This window comes from Ochlerotatus camptorhynchus, unplaced genomic scaffold (assembly GCF_037179485.1).
Source record: "Ochlerotatus camptorhynchus isolate MF236.1 unplaced genomic scaffold, CSIRO-AGI_Acam_v1.1 ptg000330l, whole genome shotgun sequence".
NCBI classification, from domain to species: Eukaryota; Metazoa; Arthropoda; class Insecta; order Diptera; family Culicidae; genus Ochlerotatus; species Ochlerotatus camptorhynchus.
The window spans coordinates 2,509,740-2,530,192 of record NW_027040818.1 but is presented as its reverse complement, the minus strand read 5'-3'; the positions used below and the strand labels follow the sequence as shown (position 1 = coordinate 2,530,192).

The window sequence follows — 20,453 nt, the reverse complement described above, 5'->3', positions numbered from 1 at the left end:
CTGGGTACTGAGGACTCGCTCAGTGATTGTCCACTGGGAGCCAGCGTGACATTCAGAAGCCTCAAAAGTAGTTACTCTTCTTACCCATTGTCAAATATTGTTGTCTCCGAGGTTATCTCATAGAAATCAACCATTATTTTCCGTAACATATTTTTAATTGTACGCTCAACAACAGAAACCAACAAGCTACACGACGAGAGCATATAAACCAGATCAGTTATCAGTTATTACTCAACTCAAGGGGTAATCAACTCTGCACACTGAGCCGAAACACAGCATAGCACACTGTTCGGCAGGCACATTAGGGCACACGTTGACAAGTTGAATACAAAAAATTAAATATAAAATGGCATCACTGTTGAGCGTTCAAGTTTTGCCCATCGTTGCTAAGGATGAATACTTTGTTTACTGTCCATCTAATCTGATTCGCAGTGACAACTCTTGCGGCTAGTGGTTTTGACAAGACGGCAGTAACGGGCAGCATTGCCAGGTCATTTTCAGAAAAAAACTGGACCAGTTAAAATATAAAATCTGGAAAAATCTGGAATGCAACAAAAAATGCAGTTTTTTACATAATACTATTGAAATCAACGTGATGTACCAATCTCCTGTACAAATCGGTCAGTATGATCATCTGGAATTAATTTAATGTACTAGAATGACTATGAATTACATGTTTTAATAAATTATATAAAGCAAATTACTTGTTAGCATTGCTAAAATCATGCAAAAGTTGAAAATTATTGACACAGTGTGCCCAAAAAGCTAAAATATCCATTACGCAATTCTTACAACATTCTTAATAATTTCCTTGGTACACTCTTCAGTATGACCATCACGCTCTTCTCAGACTCATCCGGTAATTCCCTTTGAACTGCTTTGTAGGTGAGGTTAGGATTGGTTTGAAATCCTCGTCAGGATTCCCTAATTACTCAAGTACCTTCCAAAAATGGTTTTGAAAGTCTCCTAGAAATTGCGCCTAATTCTGTTTAAATGTCTTAAAATTGTGTTAAAATGAATCTCCACAGAAACATTTTCTATGATTTCTCTTCCGGATTGTATTTCCTTTATTCACAAAATCTCCATGCAATTGTCATCAGAGTTGACAAGAGGCTGCACAGACTGAATATTTAACACTAGACAACGGACAACACACCACACCCAGTAGACCAGTAAGGAAATTTTCAGGTTTTAAAAATTTGCACCGGCTGGAGCGGGAATCGAACGCTCACTTCGTGGCACACACAATACGCATGAGCACCCACAAAGATGGATGAAACTCTACTCAGAATAAGCTTGAAATTCTCGTTTGATGTCACAATGAATTCGTCTCACACTTCACTGTGAACTATTTTCAGAATTACCTTAAAATTCCAATAATGTCCAACTTTAATAGCCTTTAATAATCGAAGTAGCAAGTTTGGCTTTTTATATTTGGATTAGAGGGTAAATCAATTGCAGTGATATTTTAAAAGCAACATGTTTAAAAAATCTAGGAAAATCTGGAATATATTTAAAAAATCTGGAAATATACGTGGTCTGTCTGTGTATCTGGCAAGATGACTAAAAATCTGGAATACTGGCAACGCTGGTAACGGGTTACCTCCAACGAGGGTTGGTCAAATGCCTAGAAGGTCTGGTTTGGAATGCGATCGGCAAAATTGTTGAGTTTGCCTTCGGTATAAACAAGTTGGTACATGAAGTTCAAAAACAAACTGGTAGACATTGAACGTCAGTTTATGCACGTTTGCAGTACATATCTCTGTAGAGACGAATCTCCTCAGAACGGTGAGAAAAATTGTACCGACTGCAGATGAAATGTTGAAGAAGTCTGTTTTCAAAGGTAGTCGAGCAGATTTCCGGAAAGAGTGGCTGTTTGTTCATTGCAGCTGATTTGTTACAAGTGGAGATGTTTCTGACACAGGTGCGCAAAGCGTACAACAAAGCCATAACCGAAACGGGAACGGCCGGCAAAATATCCTGCATCATTCGATGGTCAAATTCACTTTTGGAACGAAGGATACGACAAGATATTTATGAGAGTCGGGCTACATTTACAATTTTGTTATGTAGAATAACTGATAAATGTACATCAGCCTAACGTCCTTCAGTCTAACATACTTCGGCTTCATGATCCAGCACCGAATAATCCATAAAGACAAAACGATTATCATAGGGTTTTTTTTTTTTGCCAGGTTCAAATATCGGTTTTGCCAAGGATCTTCCGGTATGGATTTTTTCTCGTTTTCCCCTGAGTGTTTCCTCAGATATTATAGCTTGTTATTCAGGCCTATGAATCGATGTTACTCGTGAGATGACAAAGGTTACGTCGTGTGACGTGACTCTCCCAGGCCTATTGTACGAGTCGTGTGACTCTCTGTCACTAGTGAGGTGACTCTCCATTTGATTCGCACGGAGATTTACCTCACTAGTTCAATTTATTCATCGCAAGTGGCCCCGGTGGAATTCCCACTTGACGACCCTAAGCAATTTTCTGTTTAGTAAGAGCCTACGGGTATGCAGATGATCCAACTACACTGTGCAACACAGATTTCCACATTTCAATCCGGCAGAGATTACGAATTATCTTCTTGCAGGGATGGCTCTAAGTCCACACTAGGTACTCGACGCGTCCGTCCGTTTGAGTTCGTTGTTCTCTTTAGTTGTGGAGGATTTCGAAGGATGCCGGTGGCATTTTCTTCCTCCATCGATCACGTTACGGCTTGGCTCCTGCACACCTGAAAGTAATCAGTAATTCAGATAGACATCGAGTCAGAATCTTGTGGATCGGTCGAGATTGCTTGAATACCGTATACATTTGATAACTTCCAGTTTCTCTTTCACCTGCCGCTCCGAAAATGAAAGTTCAAACACAATCACAAATGTCATTATAACTTCAGGGTTGCCAAACTTATGGGATATTGACATGGGATATTGGCACACTTCGGCCTACTTGGGCACTTTCAGCATATCGCATGGCACAACTAAATTCCTCGGCACAGATTAAGGTGTGCAGAGTTGAATACTCCTTGACTCAGCCACTTGAGAAAATTTTCAAACAATTTTCCATTGGCTTGCAAAATAAAATTTGTAAGCTTCGTCTTCTTCATCACAAACTAAACTTTGACATCTTACCACACTCACATATCACAGTGTTCATCGTATACCTCGTCACAAATGGTTTTGACAACTTACCACGCTTGCCAAACCATGGCCTTCTAACCAAATTTTTCGGTAAAAGTTGACTTATCGGCATCGTTAATTTCCTGACTATCACGAACTGTGTAGTATTGGTCTCCCGGAAGCGTCTTGTAGTCAAGAGCTTGGGTCATCTTCCGGTCCACCGGTTCCGGTTTACGGCCAGTTTTCGTTGCGTCCTTGAAGGCAACTTCTTCACTGCACTTCCGGATCGCGGTTTCGACACCTCCGATACTTCCTTCCTCCATTTTCGAATAATTCCTTACTTATAGGTTTGGAATAGTGCACCATCTGTTTGCCTCGCATTTTGATGATTTTGAAAAAGAAATGCACTTTGCGCTCACAAACTTGTTGAACAATAAGTAAACAACAATCAGTGTTCACTCGGCTGTCGACAAAAGCAGGCCACTCTCGATGTGTGCTACGCGATCGTCTGTTTTCTCGGCAGCAACCATTGTGTGGTCCTCCTCATTGTTCTTCATCAGCAGTTCTTTCGGTCGATGCGTCGTCGACTTTTGAAAGCAACCGTTTCGCGATGAGTGTGTGAGTGCTGACCACGTTTTGCGTCCATTGTTGCAATGGACGCGCTATGACCCTCGTTGGCGTACAACAATTTGCCACACAAAGAAACTACTGGAAGCGGCTCCAGTTCTGATGGAGGAGGCCTTTTGGATAGCGGAAGATAAAGTGTTTATTGTGTTGTACCTTTTGACTGTAGTTTTAAGATGTATTGTATAGTGACCAAGAATCCTCGGCTCTGTAAAGGTAATTCGGTTGAGCCTTATCAGATAAATTCATAAATAAAAAATAAGTAAACAACAATACACATTTCCTGAAAATACCTGGAATTTTCAGGAAATGTCATCATTTCACAGATAATTATGATTTTTTTTTTCCTTTGGTAAGCTCACAATTCGACAATGTTTTAGTTCTGCTCTATCAATAAATGGACCTCTCCTAAAAAAATTAAACTTTCTTGAAGTTTTCTGGACCTCTATGAAGATCCCGAAATAATTCTGAAGTTCCATAATTTCTCTGAAAGTTTTTATTCTTTCCTGACATTCTCAGTACATCTTAAGAGTTCTCGTAATGTTTTTTTCCTAAAAAACATGGAGTTGTCCTGTGTCTATCTAATCTCACGCTTATAGATTTTTAAAATCTTAAAAAAGGCTTGACATTCCTGCAGTATCGGAAACTGCCCTTAAGATCTTTGGAATTTACCAAAAATTTCGAGATCTAGCGTTTTTGGGCCACTTGAAACTGGGCTACTTAATGGTGCCGCTTTCAAGTTTTTAAGGCTTAGGTGCAGTTCCTTATATTTTCAAGATGTTTTAAGAACTTCTATTATGTTTTCGCAGCTTGTTTATTAAGCTTCACTGAAATTCTTTGCATTTATTTTCATTCCTCAGGCCTTCTGTCAAGTTCCTACAATTGATGTGAAGTTAATGGGATCTCCCTGAACATCTCTTATTTTTCATTAAGTTAAATGTTATCTTGAAATAAATAATTTATTTCCATAATTATAACTCTTTGAAAATTTTCAATATATTGAGGTAGTATTTGAAATACGAATCTTCAAGACATTGAATATTTTAAGTAAGGGAGCATCTATTTATTACGTCACGCAAAAATTGGCCAAACTTAACCCCCCACACCTAGCCCCCTAGACACAGATTGTCACATTTTCCACGACCCTTCACACTATTGCTTGCCCCTCCTTCTTCGATGAACGATTCATAAAAATCGTGAATTGAATCACATAAAACGACTGAAGTTCTATGAACTTCTTGCATGTTATGCGGACTTTTCGGAAGTGCTTTGGACATCTCGGATATTTTACAGACTACACCGAAGTTCAACGTATCTCTCGGAAGTTTAAAGGTTTTTTTTTTCTCGGAAGATCGGCGGACCTTTCTGAAGTTCGATAAACTTCTAGGAATTTCAACGAACTTCTCGAAAATTCTATAGGCTTCTCGGATATTCTACGGACTTCTCGGAAGATTTATGGTTCTTTCAGATATTCTAATGGTTTTTCAAAGTTCTAGGAACTTCTTAAAAGTTCAACGAACTCCTCAAAAGTTCTACAGACTTCTCGGAAGCTCTACAGTCTTCTTGGAGCTTCTATAGACTCCTTGGAAGTTTTACGGACTTTTAGAAAGTTCTACGGTCTGTTCGGATTGCATACGGACTTATCAGATATTCTGTGGGCTTCTCGCAAGCTTCATAGACTTTTCGGAAGTTCTATTGACGTCTCGGATGTTCAACGATCATTTAGAAAATTATACAGACTTCTCAGAAGTTTTACGTACTTAAGAAGTTATCCGGACTTCTCAAACGATCTACGGACTTCTCGGAAGTTCTACGGACTTCTTGAAAGATGTACGGAGTTCTCTGAAGTTTTACGAACTTAAGATATTCTACTGGCTTTTGGGAGTTCTGTGAACTTCTAAAAAGTTCAACGAACTTCTCAAATGTTCTACGGTCTTTTCAGAAGCTCTACAGACTTCTTAGAGCTTCTATGGACTTCTTGGAAGTTCTACGGACTTTTCGGAAGTTCTACGCTCTGCTCGGATCGCATATGGACTTATCGGATATTCTATGGGCTTCTCGCAAGCTTCATAGACTTTTCGGAAGTTCTATGGACGTCTCGGATGTTCAACGGTCATTTCGAAAATTATACAGACTTCTCAGAAGTTTTACGGACTTAAGAAGTTATCTGGACTTCTCAAACGATCTACGGACTTCTCGGAAGTTCTGCGGAGTTCTCTGAAGTTTCACGAACTCAAGATATTTTACTGGCTTTTGGAAGTTCTGCGAACTTCTAAAAAGTTCAATGAACTTCTCAAAAGTTCTACGGTCTTTTCAGAAGCTCTACAGACTTCTTGGAGCTCTATGGACTTCATGGAGGTTTTACGGACTTTTCGGAAGTTTTACTGTCTGCTCGGATCGCATACGGACTTATCGGATATTCTATGGGCTTATCGCAAGCTTCATAGACTTTTCGGAAGTTCTATTGACGTCTCGGATGTTCAACGGTCATTTCGAAAATTATACAGACTTTTCAGAAGTTTTACGTACTTAAGAAGTTATCCGGACTTCTCAAACGATCTACGGACTTCTCGGAAGTTTTACGGAGTTCTCTGAAGTTTTACGAACTTAAGATATTCTACTGGCTTTTGGAAGTTCTGCGAATATATAAAAAGTTCAATGAACTTCTCAAAAGTTCTACGGTCTTTTCAGAAGCTCTACAGACTTCTTGGAGCTCTATGGACTTCATGGAAGTTTTACGGACTTTTCGGAAATTTTACTGTCTGCTCGGATCACATACGGACTTATCGAATCTTCTATGGACTTCTCGGAAGCTTCATAGACTTTTCGGAAGTTCAATGGACGTCTCGGATGTTCAACGGTCATTTCGAAAATTATACAGACTTTTCAGAAGTTTTACGGACTTCAGAAGTTATTCGGACTTCTCGAAAGATCTACGGACTTTTCAGAAGTTCTACGGACTTCTCAGAAGTTCTACGGACTTCTCGGAAGTTCTACGGACTTCTTGGAAGTTTTACGGACTTCTCAAAAGATGTACGGAGTTCTCTGAAGTTTTACGAATATAGGTAGCTATGCGGGCTTCTCGAAAATTTACGACTTCTCGGAAGATCCATGGACTTCTCGGAAGATCTACGGGCCTCTAGGAAGTTCTAACAGGCTTCTAGGAAGTTCTAATGAATTGTCAGATATTCTACGGACTTTTTGGAAGATCTATTGTCCTTTAAGATATTCTACTGGCTTTTGAAAGTTCTGCGAACTTCTAAAAAGTTCTACGGTCTTTTCAGAAGCTCTACAGACTTCTTGGAGCTTCTATGGACTTCTTGGAAGTTTTACGGACTTTTCGGAAGTTCTACGGTCTGCTCGGATTGCATACGGACTTATCGAATAGTCTATGGACTTCTCGGAAGCTTCATATACTTTTCTGAAGTTCTTTGAGCGTCTCGGATATTCTATGGCCATTTTGGAAATTATACAGACTTCTCAGAAGTTTTACGGACTTAAGAAGTTATCCGGACTTTGCGAAAGTTCTAATGAATTCTCGGAAATTCTACGGATTTTTCGGATATTCTGCGGACTTTTTGGATGATCTATGGTCCTTTAAGATATTCTTCTGGCTTTTGGAAGTTCTGCGAACTTCTAAAAAGTTCTACGGTCTTTTTAGAAGCTCTACAGACTTGTTTGAACTTCTATGGAATTCTTGGAAGTTTTACGGACTTTTCGGAAGTTCTATGGTCTGCTCGGATTGCATACGGACTTATCGAATAGTCTATGGACTTCTCGGAAGCTTCATATACTTTTCTGAAGTTTTTTTGAGCTTCTCGGATATTCTACGGTCATTTCGAGAATTATACAGACTTCTCAAAAGTTTTACGGACTTAAGAAGTTATCCGGACTTCGCGAAAGTTCTGATGAATTCTCGGAAATTCTATGGACTTCTTGGAAGTTCTACGGACTTTTCGGAAGTTCTACGTTCTGCTCGGATCGCATGCGGACTTATCGGATATTCTATGGGCTTCTCGCAAGCTTCATAGACTTTTCGGAAGTTCTATTGACGTTTCGGATGTTCAACGGTCATTTCGAAAATTATACAGACTTCTCAGAAGTTTTACGGACTTAAGAAGTTATCCGGACTTCTCAAACCATCTACGGATTTCTCGGAAGCTCTACGGACTTCTTGGAAGTTGTACGGAGTTCTCTGAAGTTTTACGAACTTAAGATATTCTACTGGCTTTTGGAAGTTCTGTGAACTTCTTAAAAGTTCAACGAACTTCTCAAAAGTTCTACGGTCTTTTCAGAAGCTCTACAGACTTCTTAGAGCTTCTATGGACTTCTTGGAAGTTTTACGGAATTTTCGGAAGTTTTACCGTCTGCTCGGATCACATACGGACTTATCGGATATTCTATGGACTTCTCGAAAGCTTTATAGACTTTTCGGAAGTTCTATGGACGTCTTGGATATTCAACGGTCATTTCGTAAATTATATAGACTTTTCAGAAGTTTTACGGACTTCAGAAGTTATTCGGACTTCTCAAAAAATCTATGGACTCCTCGGAAGTTCTACGGACTTCTCGAAAGATGTACGGAGTTCTCTGAAGTTTTACGAACTTAGGTAGTTATGCGGGCTTCTCGAAAGATTTACGGATTTTTTTGACTTCTACGGACTTCTCGGAAGATCTACGGGCCTCTAGGAAGTTCGAACAGGCTTCTAGGAAGTTCTAATGAATTGTCAGATATTCTACGGACTTTTTGGAAGATCTATTGTCCTTTAAGATATTCTACTGGCTTTTGAAAGTTCTGCGAACTTCTAAAAAGTTCTACGGTCTTTTCAGAAGCTCTACAGACTTCTTGGAGCTTCTATGGACTTCTTGGAAGTTTTACGGACTTTTCGGAAGTTCTGTGGTCTGCTCGGATCGCTTACGGACTTATAGACTTTTCTGAAGATTTCATAGACTTTTCTGAAGTTCTTTGAGCGTCTCGGATATTCTACGGCAATTTTGGAATTTATACAGACTTCTCAAAAGTTTTACGGACTCAGCGGTGCCGGTGGTGATTGCCGCCCACCCCAAAAGGTCTGGGTTCAATCCCAGTGTGCGCCGCTGGGATTTTCTGAGGTATAAATCTCTGATCACGTTTGAATCGAAAGAAACGGAATTTTCTTAAGAATTTCAATTTTTCTATTTTTTTTTCTCCCATTGTCAGCTTCAAATATTCATGGCATCCATGCCATGTTACAGGAATTGTAAAAGGGGTCCTTGGAAATGATCCTGAATGATAATCAGGTCAAAGGATACTTCAAAACTATCACCCTCTGCGTTTAAGATTATTGGAATATTTTATTCCATATAACTTCAAGGTAGCTTTAGCGTCTTCTTTGTTTAGATGATAAATGAAGAATGGGATACTGAGTTCAAACTAAATGTAGTTACCTTAAATTTGTGTGCATTTGGATATTTGGCAAGATTTTTGGCGTTCTAATCTGCAAAATAGTGTTTTTTAACACGTTAATCTAACCAGCGGGACAAACTTAACGAGTTTCAAAGTTGATACGTGATTTGGAATGTACCAATAGCGTACCATAGCGTACCTTCAAAGATTTTGAACGTATCTCTAAGCTTCCCAGAAAACCCGTGTCCCGCTGGAGAGACATACGATTCCAGCAATTACCAAGTCGATCGACCAGATTTCTACGGAAATGTGACGTACCAAATGAGTACTTTACGAATCTGTAATTCATTTTTAACGTATCTTTTATTTTCACTTAAATGCTTATACTAAACTTTTTAAATCGGTTCATATATAAATTATGGGCACGGAATTGGATTTCTTGGAAAATTTTAGCCCGATTTCATATAAAAAACATTATACTTAAGTGCATTCTAGCCCATTTTAGGACCAGAAACAGTTTTTTTATTTGCAACCCTTAAAAATATACTAATTTTGAACAAAACCGTTAATTTCATGAATAATTATGGAGACGCATGGTGCTGCTTGGAAAAATTCATTATGAGATATGCCTTGATAACTTGATGATCGGTCATGCCCAACGTACCTAACTGGAATTCACTTTCTGATAGAATTTAGCAGTGATTTAAATAAAACTTAATATTATTTAAAAATTCAATTTTTTTGATGATGCATTAGAGAAAACCTAATCAGATATCTTTCAGAAGCAATTCCCGAATATCCCTGGAACACTTTATGATTGGTCATGACCAACGTAGCTAACTGGAATTCACTTTCTGATAGAATTAACCAGTGATTTGAATTTTAATTAATATTGTTTTTCTTTTTTATTTTTCTTTTAATCACCGGTAAATTCTATCAAAAAGTGAATTCCAGTTTGGTTCGTTGGTCATGACCGATCAGAAAGAAATTAAGGCATTTCTAATGATAGAGTTTTCCAAGCAGCACCATGCGTCTTCATAATTATTCATGAAATTAACGGTTTTGTTCAAAATTAGTATATTTTTAAGGGATGCAAATTAATAAAAAAAACTGTTTTTGGTCATCAAATGGGCTATAATGCACTTAAGTATAATGTTTTTTTATATGAAATCGGTCTAAAATTTTTCGTGGAATCCAATTCCGTGCCCAGAATTCATATATAAACCGATTTAAAATGTTAAGTATGAGTATTAAGTGAAAATATGAGTTACGTTAAAAATGAATTCCAAATTCGTAGAGTACGCATATGGTACGTCACATTTCCGTAGAAATCTGGTCGATCGACTTGGTCATTGCTGAAATCGTATGTCTATCCAGCGGGACACGGGTTTTCCGGGAAGCATTAAGATACGTTCAAAATCCTGGAAGGTACGCTATGGTACACTATTGGTACATTCCAAAACACGTATCAACTTTTAAATTAGTTAAGTTTGTCCCGCTGGATAGATTGACGTTCTTTTTACAGCGGTACGTTCCTTCACGCCTGAATGTAGGCATTGTTTCCTGGAACCACAGAACAGAAGGGGAAGTGCAAACAAATCGGTGAATCAAAAAGTGGTTCGTTTCTCTGCTCAACAAGCAATGCACTATGGGCAAAAATGGGTCCAAAATTACCCAAAATTCAATATCTCAATAGCACGCTGAATTCCGGCCATGAAAAACAACTTTTCCGAAGGAAAATCGTCCGGGGAATCGATTGCACGTGGTCCCATAGACCGGAGAGCCTTGTAGGTATGTGTTTTTGACCATTTTACCGCATTTTCCCCTACTTTTTGGAGGAAATGTTTTTTCACAGCTTTATTTTTCGTAAAACATAAGCACTTAATGCATGGTTTTAGAAAACTATGTCTTTAAACAACAGTTCATGAGATATAAGGGGAATACGGAGTACACTTTATAGGGGAGTAAGGGGTAAAAGTGAACCCTCGCTAAATTTATTTTAATTCATACAAATGTTGAACGATGCGATTGTTTGATTGCAATAATAAGATTTTATTTCTCGAAATTTTAAGGTTAAGTGGGGTTAAATAAGTTTTAATTTACTGCTATCTGTTTTAAAAGAGTTTTCACTTTTTTTGTCTGTATACAGCAAAACGATATAGTTGTTCTCAGAATTTTGTAAAAATTGGTAGTTTTGTTCCTCATCGCAACATATTAGACCCATATTTTTTATTTTGTCATTAAGGTGACTATTTATATATTAGAGCGGTAAAAAAAAATTTCAAAAATTTATAACTTTTGAACTGTTTGGCCGATGACGGAACTCAAAATACCAAATGAAAGTTAATTAAAAGTATTTTTCAGAAAAAAAATATTATGATATTTAAAAGAAATGGATTTTGTATTAAAAACATTGATTATATTTTCACTTTTACCCCTTACTCCCCTATAAAGTGTACTCCGTATTCCCCTTATATCTCATGAACTGTTGTTTAAAGACATAGTTTTCTAAAACCATGCATTAAGTGCTTATGTTTTACGAAAAATAGAGCTGTGAAAAAACATTTCCTCCAAAAAGTAGGGGAAAATGGGGTAAAATGGTCAAAAACACATACCAACAAGGCTCTCCGGTCTATGGGACCACGTGCAATCGATTCTCCGGACGATTTCCCTTCGGAAAAGTCGTTTTTCATGGCCGGAATTCAGCGTGCTGTTGAGATATTGAATTTTGGGTAATTTTGGACCCATTTTTGCCCATAGTGCAATGTGTTGTGGTAGCGTTCCACACGGGCTTTTTATGCGCATTCACACTATCATAGCATGCTGCCTATCTTAACTGCAGGCAGAAGATGCCTTCTACTGCTAGGTGCGCTAGTGTTCACAAATGACAAGTGCAGCCGCTTTCTGATGCGAAGTTCCACTCCTGTGCTGGAACGCCCTGAAGGGTGGTATGGCGCCGGGTAACTAGACCGTTCGGTCAGAACTTTTGATAATTTAATAGACCTTCCGACACGCTTACGGATTTTACGATAAGTACACGGAACCTCAAAAAAGTCCATCGTAAGTTCTGGCTAACTCATGGATCTTACGACTCAATGTTTCTAAGGTTTTTTTTTCAACTAGTTCAAGATACTTCCATCTTTGTTGTTTCAAATAGTAGAATTCTCGGGATTATTACAACTTAGCAATATTAAACCAAATGAGCTATCTGTACATTTTGAAAATTAATAAATCTAGATAAAGCTGGAATTAGGGCGTAACAGCTTTTGTAAACAATGACTTCTCTCGATGATTTCTCGGAAGTCATGGCTTTCCCTGGCAAATCGACATCACCATCGAGTAGAGGAAGACTTCTCCTACCCGATGGATATGTTGGTTTGTTTAGGCGTTCCTTGAATTCTGAGAAATCAACGAGAGAAGTCATTGTTTACAAAGGCTGTTTCGCCCTAATTCTAGCTCTATCTACAAATGTTTCTATGTTTCTCATGGCATCGATGTTAAAATGTTGTGATTTTTAGTAAATTCGACTCATTTCTATGCACATACTCATGCTGTCACGGTTGAACACCCCCCCCCCCCCCCCTTCTACCGTTTGTCAATCCTGGTCACGTTTTCTTACATCCCCTCCCTCCATAGACGTGTGATTTAATTTATGGATGCTCCCTAAATGTTAAACTTCAACATTTAATGGATTTGATTGTTGAGCTGTTTCTTTAAAACTGCTTGTCATGTCTTCAAAAGCGATTACGTTAATTTCAGTTGTTGTTGTTATACCAAACATATTATATATTTACGCATTTAAAATAGCTTTTTCTTGTAAACCTCCGTTAAAGATCTGGTAAACTCAGAGAATTTTGTTTAGTCAAATGAGAAGACACCCTATGAAATTATAGACAGTACCCGAGCAAAGTCCAGCATCAAAATTACAGCAAATCCTAATCCAATTATGATATCAACATCAAACTGAAATCATATTTTGCTTTCAGTTCACGCGATTTATAGATTTATTAACAAGTTTCGTTTTGATTTTGCTGTTCATTTGATCTTCAAAAATATGTTGTTGTAGTTTTGTTTGCATTGCCTTAGCAGAACATCAAATTGAATATTCCTTTTGTTATCAACAGCCAAAATGTACATCTAATTTTTACTTTACTCTCACTGAATTAGTCATCAATGTGATGTCACATGAAGATTTCTTGCTCTCAATTTTTAAACCGATCAAAACTACTGCAACCTGAGTAATCATTATCAGCGACATCACAACATCACATTTAGTTTTCATTTTGATCTCAGACTTTGCTCGGGTAGTTCACTGAATGTGTTCCGGAAAAAGTTTTAATAAATTTATTCCTATAGCGTTATGGCATTATTTAAGCGTATATTAATTGTGCAGTAAAACTTCTTTATGTCGACCAGAAAACAAAAACCATCCATCAGTGCAATAGATAAAAATTGGTTCTAGCCTTAATAGTCAATTACTACCCGTGATCACCCACAAATACAGCACTGCTCCTCGAATCGATTTCATTTTACCCTCTCCGAATTCCACGAAACTTTGTATAAATGTTCACTAGAGCCCCGTTCCTAGCTACATCTATAATTATTATAAAATCAATAAGAATTATTTGGCTCATAGAACAACATTCAACCCGTTCACTCTTGGAATAATGGATAATTCACTCTTTCACAGCTACAGCTACAGTGCGAAATCTCTCCCAAATTAGCTCCATCAATTCATTATCTGATTAAATAAACACCATAGCGCGCCACACCAACATATCGAGAAATCATCAAACGAACCGATTAAAAGCCATTTAGCACTGCCTGCGTGGGGATCCGGGCAAACAATCAGCTTATAAATTCAAATCAACGCAATTTCGCGCCAAATAAGATGAAAGCTTTCAAACAGATTTTCCCGTGTCTCCTTCTCCGCCGGTTTCCCACCCAAAGCCGGAGCCTCGCTCCAAACCTGACGGAGCACTTGCCAAGTGCAATCTGTCCGGGGCAGTGGGATTCAGTCGCTACTGTGCAAATTGAAATTTAATGATTTTTCCTCCGTCGTTTCTTTGTCTTTTCGTTTACTTTGAATACGCATTCGCAGGACCAGTTCCAACCCATCCAATCGCGTTTTTACTAGTCAAACAAATGAAAGCGACCGATTGAGACAGTGAAAGCATAAGGTTCTTCCTTCATTTTTTCCTTTGTCTCGTTTGCTAACGACTGCGATGAATGTGTCCTCGGTTTGTTCTCCGGAATTGAGTATTTATGGCTTTGTGAAACGAATGAAAGTTACCAACCATCGTCGTTCTATCGGACGATTGACAGTATTGAAGTTCGAGAATCCCTTGGTGTTGAGGACGAGAACAATGGTTGGAGATAATCTTATGATGAATTGATTCAAATTAACTGAGAGGAAAACTATGGAAATTGGATTAGTTTGCTGTGGAAATGAAAATGAAAATTTGATTCCCTGGTTTTGAAGAAACCGTTTGGTAACAACCATTACATGCAATCATAACCGTGCAACTATGTTCTCACTCAAAGTGCAAATCACGTCCCATAAAGACGGTCTCTTTAATCGTACTTTTAATTAGCAGATTTACACTGTCTGGCCCGGAGCACAGCGCTCCATTCTGAGTTCAGCTTACGAGCTTGTCCAATCCCAAATTCTGCTCACACGTCCAACTGCCCTTGGCCCTAGGCTGCTTGGTCGTTGTCGTCGTCTCTCGTCGTTGGTTGGCGCCAAGTCCTAACCCGTGTAACACTTCTACTGTACCCACTGCATTCCACTCGCCGAATCACGAAATTAACGCAGCAGCTGAATTATTGAAATACTCGCACGTCTTCTCTCTTTCGGTGCGGTGTGAGGTCCTCAATGGTCCGTAGCGCGATAATTCGAGCGTTAATATTTACGAACCATTTGGCGCTGGAGCAGCATAGCAGTAGCTCCGGTCATAGGCCAGTCACAACTCAACCAGGCACCAGATGCACACATGGGAGCAGTCTTATCTTGTTCTTTGGGGCGATGGTGTTGTCATACCCTTTCCGCGCTCGACCTCTGACCGACCACATGGGCTGCTGTAACCAGTAGCGTCAACTCTCTGGAGGAAACCCGTTAGGGAAGAAAAACCTATCCTTTGACGCCCCACAGCACCATCAACAAAGCGGCGCAGACAACGCACGGTATAAAGACGACAACGATGAGGACTCTGTCGGTCAGACGTCTACACTCTAAAGGGGCTTATGATTTACTGCATTCGTTGCACACCGTAGACGTTACAAACGGAGCAGAAGAAAACTATCGCATCACTTGGATAGACAAGTTTACTGCAGACACACACAGGTCCTCTTTCAGTCCTACTCGTCGTATCGACTTCAGATACGTAGCGGAAATGCAACTGACTCCGAATCACAACCCCTCGCTACGACGCTGACTCCAGTCAGTGCCGTATTGTATCCAAGATTATTCTCTACATTTGCACTTCTTCGTCACTTTCGTTGGTTCGACGATTGCTCTCCCGTCCCGTCCCGGGCCACTTTTCCCTAATATCCAAGAAGAGCTGCTCCATGTGTGAACGGTGAAGATGGTTGGTGCCATGTTTACAATTTCCACCCCGCCTGCGTGACCCGAGGACCCAGCGCTTCGTCGTCGTTCCAACTAGCTACCTCGCAATCTCCGAACCAACGTGTTTGCATGATGTTTGGTCTATCGCAAACTCATATCTTTTATTCGATCTCTTACGTTTGAACTGGTCCTTTAAGGTACCTTACTTATATTTACTATTTCAATGGCAGTTTTTTGTGTGAGCAATCTTGAGGAAAAGTTTCATGTGGGAGAGGGACCTTTTCCGCAGCCATGAGAGAGCTGGCTGAGTGAGTTGGATGTGTACGACGGAAGCTCTTTCGTCGTCTTTTGTTGGTTGCAGTGTGTTACTTGGAATTGAAAAGAATTAATTCTGGTACTTTGATCCCGTGATTTAGTGCCCTTTTCGCACTGCTACTGCTTCTGCAATATTTTATGTGCTTCATAAATCTCGTTGAACGCACTGTGCCGTATTATTTTTTCTTCTTCTTGTTGCGCTGTTTCGTCGGTTGTATCTTGCTGATGTTTGTGGAGATTTGTAACACAGTCGTGGTAATTCTGTGGCATCGAAGCGATTCAAAGCATTCTGAGTTCTGGGGAACTGGGGGTAAGATTAATTCCAATTTGATTGATATTTTGTAAAACAGCATTAAAACGATAACTACCATTTTCCTATAATTTTGTTTATTTGTTTGATATACTGAAGTTTCAACTGACATTTATTGGTCGTTCCAGTACTCTGGTTCAACGTTTAATTTTTTTTTTTCGATCGCGACCAACATTGCAAAATTCAAAAAGCTCGCGACCCATCAAAATGACCTTAAAAATTCCAAATGACATGTAAACGAAAACAAAAAATCTTCAGGTTGCATGATTACCTGAAACCGAAGACATCATATCAAGAAGACTTCTTGATTTGTTGTTTTCGCTTAAACTCAAAAACAGAATGCCATTGAAACGGTTTAAAAAAGCCAATATAGCACCAATTAAAAATTTCAAAGGTTGCAAATCATTTCAGCTAAAACAATGCTTTTTTTATTATGAAATAATTAGAAGCTATGATCATATTTTGAATAGGTAAGATACAAGAAGAGGTTGCAAAGAATGTGTTTGACATATTAAACCTGTTTATTTCACATCATGAGAGTCACAATCAGCGATTTTTCACACATTCACTCACTCACTCACTCACTCAGCGATCAGCAAATCGGTGATTGTGACTCATAGAAAGCAAAATTTACAGGTTTTATGTTTCCAACGCATACTTTGTAACCTCTTCTTGTAAGTTACAAGTAAAACATGCCATCATACCATCTTTTGGTTTTATTATTCCGAAAAACATTATTTTAGCTGAAATGACTCTTTGCAACCTTGCAAAAAACGGCATAATTGCGGTAATACACCAAAACATTCGAAAAATTACCCTTAATATCAGCGAAAATGATCTGAGAACACTGAAAGAGTTGATAAGTATGAAAAGTATCAAAACGACAATGTAGTATTAAAACTAATTAGAAAAGCACCTCCATACGTTGTTATGCTAAAATAGCTGACTGTGGGCCAATTTTCTACAACAAAATGGCTATAATTCGCAAAAAAGGTTTCAAAACGGAAAAATGGCTTTTCAACCGATTCTGAACGACATAGTAGTTGAATTTAAAAAAATCGCCATATTTTTCATTTTAAAGATATTCTTATGAAATTTTGTCTTGTTTTATGGAAACATGTAAGAACTAGTGCTGTCATAGTAAATTTAAAGAGCCGGTTTTTCACAGATTTTTTCATATGTAAGCCCACCTCAAATTCATGCGCTTAAAGGGGCACACCCATAATTGATATATTGAAATGAAACACAATATATTTGCCTCTAATTAAAACTGGGTTTTGGGTAAAACTTGTCTGCAATCAGCTCACCATAAAACTTAAACATACAAGCTCAAATATTGACTTTTGTGTTTAACGGTAGATCAAAATGCAACGAAGTTTTATGGCCGACGTTTTTATTCAGTGAAAAAAGTTCCGCTTTAAAGCAATAACAAACCATTATGAAGATCCTAATGCCTGATTTGAAATGTTAACGATAATAAGACTGTTATCAGTAGCCTGATCAATGTGGGCGTCTTGGTGGAGAATACCTGTATAGATAAAGAGAGAAGGATTAGTAATTTCCATGTAATTCCACTACCATATTTGCTTATACTTGACCAGGCATGGAAAATCATTTGCATTCATTTCGTGCATTCATTTACATTCATTTGACTCTAACTTTTTTTCATCAACAGCATTCCGCAAAATGATGTTTAGAGCTTTTGTAGGTTTTGTTATTAGCTACAACTTTTGTGTAACAAATCAAATCCTTATCTCTGATGCATGACGAACCAGAGCGAACAGAAACCACCACTGTTTTTCAGTGAATGTATGTTACATTCACTGAAAAACAGTAACAAGTTCTGCAAAAAAAGCAAAAAAAAAACCTTGAAGCTTCCTAAAAGAGTCCGACACATTACCGGAGGTCTGTTATGTTCCCGTAGTCTGTTCAAGAAACTTGCCAGAAATTCTCGGAACATCCATGAATTTTTTGTGACATAAATAACTTTTATGAGTGAAAGCAGAGCTCTTCGTGTGGTTTATTTGAAGGACAGTTTGATAATGGAACAGAAAAATGAAAAGTCAAATAAGCAGGACTACTGAGATGGAATTAAACGATTGCTTCTGGCTTCCAGGTTCCTTCGATATCATCCCCTCTCAATCGTGTAGCCCTAGACTCATCCGTAGTTCTTGAAAGCGTCCAGAGTCCAATGGCTTGGTGAATATGTCAGCTAATTTTTCGCGAGTACCAATAGATTCCACTTGGATGCGTCCTTCGGCAATATGATCCCTGATGAAATGGTGTTTAACATCAATGTGTTTGCTTCGTTTCGTCTCCAAGTTATTCGCCATTCCAATACAGCCTCTGTTGTCCGCGAATATGGTGACAGGTGTCCTTGGCCTTCATATCTTCAAGTACTCCAGATAACCACAGGGGTTCTGCAGTAGCGGCGCTCAGAACTACATACTCGGATTCACTTGACGAAATAGCAACTGTAGTTTGCTTCTTGCTGCACCATGATACCGTTGATCCAAACACCTTAAAGACGTATCCAGTGACTGATTTTCGATCTTAACTGTCGGCCGCCCAGTCAGCATCAGCAAATCCAACGAGCGGACGGTTGTCATTGCGTTCGAAGTTCAATACAGCATTGGCACTTCCCTTCAGGTAACGAACGATTCGCTTCAAGCACTGCCATTGTGTTTCTGTTGGTTTTTGCTGGTAGCGCCCCAGATACCCTACTGGAAAACAGATGTCCGGCCGAACGCACAGCATAATATACATTAAACTGCCTAGTAGCTCCCTGTAAGGCTCTTCAGTTGGCGTCCCCTCTCGTTGCAATTGCAGTTCCTTTCTTCATTGGTGACTTTGCTGGATTGCATTAAGCCAGTCCAAAACGCTCCAAGACTCTTGCCACGTGCGCCTCTTGCGAGAGTTGAAGAACTCCTGTTTGCTGATCGTACGCTATCTTCATTCCCAGAAAGTGGCGTGCTTCTCCACAGTCAGTCATGCTGAACACAGTCGAAAGCTTCTCCTTCATACGTGCGATGGATTCCAATTTCCTCCCTTCGATTAGCAAATCGTCCACATAGAGTACAACGTACAGCTCGTCTCCTTCTTCGCATCGTGTGTATAGGCAATAGTCATGGCGGGACCGCTTGAAACCCATCTTGACTAGTTTTGAATTTTTCATTCCAGCATCGTGGAGATTGCTTCAATCCATACAATGATTTCAGCAACTTGCAGGTCATATTTGCTGGAGCCTGGACGCCTTCAAGAATATCCATATAGATATCCTCCTTCAAATCTCCATGGAAGAAGGCAGTTTTAACGTCCATATGATGGAAATGGAACTGGTTGTGGACGCCTACAGCTAGCACAGTCCGGATGGTTGGTAACTTCGCCACCGGTGCATATGTATCCTCGAAGTCAACTCCATAACGCTGCAGGTAGCCCTTCCCTACTATTTGGGCTTTATATCGAGCGATCTGGCCATCTTCGTCTTCCTTCACACGGAATATCCACTTGGATTTGAGAGGTTTCACGCCACGTTGACAGGGCGTCATCTTCCACACACCGTTCGCCTTCATGGATCACAATTCGACATCAACAGCCTCCAACCATTTCATACGATCGCAGCGGGCTTCGATGTCACTGTAGCATTGAGGAGCATCTGTGGAATACGAGCCAGCAAAAGTTGCTCTGTAACCGGTGAAGAAATTTAACAACTTACCGAGGAGCTTGTGGTCCCGTTCGCTGCGCCTCAACATCGCTTGTCCTTCGGACTCGAGTTGTTCTAGTTGCTCCGGTATCATCCGCCTCCAAAACGTCTGCATCATCAGCAATCGGAGTATTCTCACGTGACATCGGCCTTTCTTCAGGTGACGGTTCCATTGAATCACGAACGACTTCCCCCTCTTGCTCGTACGGTACTACAACGAGTGGTGTATCTGCTTGATTTTCGGTTCGATTTGGATACCTTTCTGTGAGTATAAACGCTTTTGGTTGTTAGAAACATACTCACGGCCTTGATCTATTGTTAGTTTCGAGATCTTCATGTTGAATTGCGCCGTTACCATTGCTTCGTAGTCGCGGAATCGATCAAACACCTCCGATTTCCTCTTCATCAGGAACAGCATTGCAAAATG

General features: G+C 39.4%; 1 protein-coding gene across 2 annotated transcripts in view; it reads left to right on the top strand.

The window, feature by feature from the left end:
* The window catches only part of fra (frazzled), a 484,108-nt gene that overhangs the window by 353,467 nt on the left and 110,188 nt on the right, over positions 1-20,453 (top strand). The window lies entirely within an intron of this gene.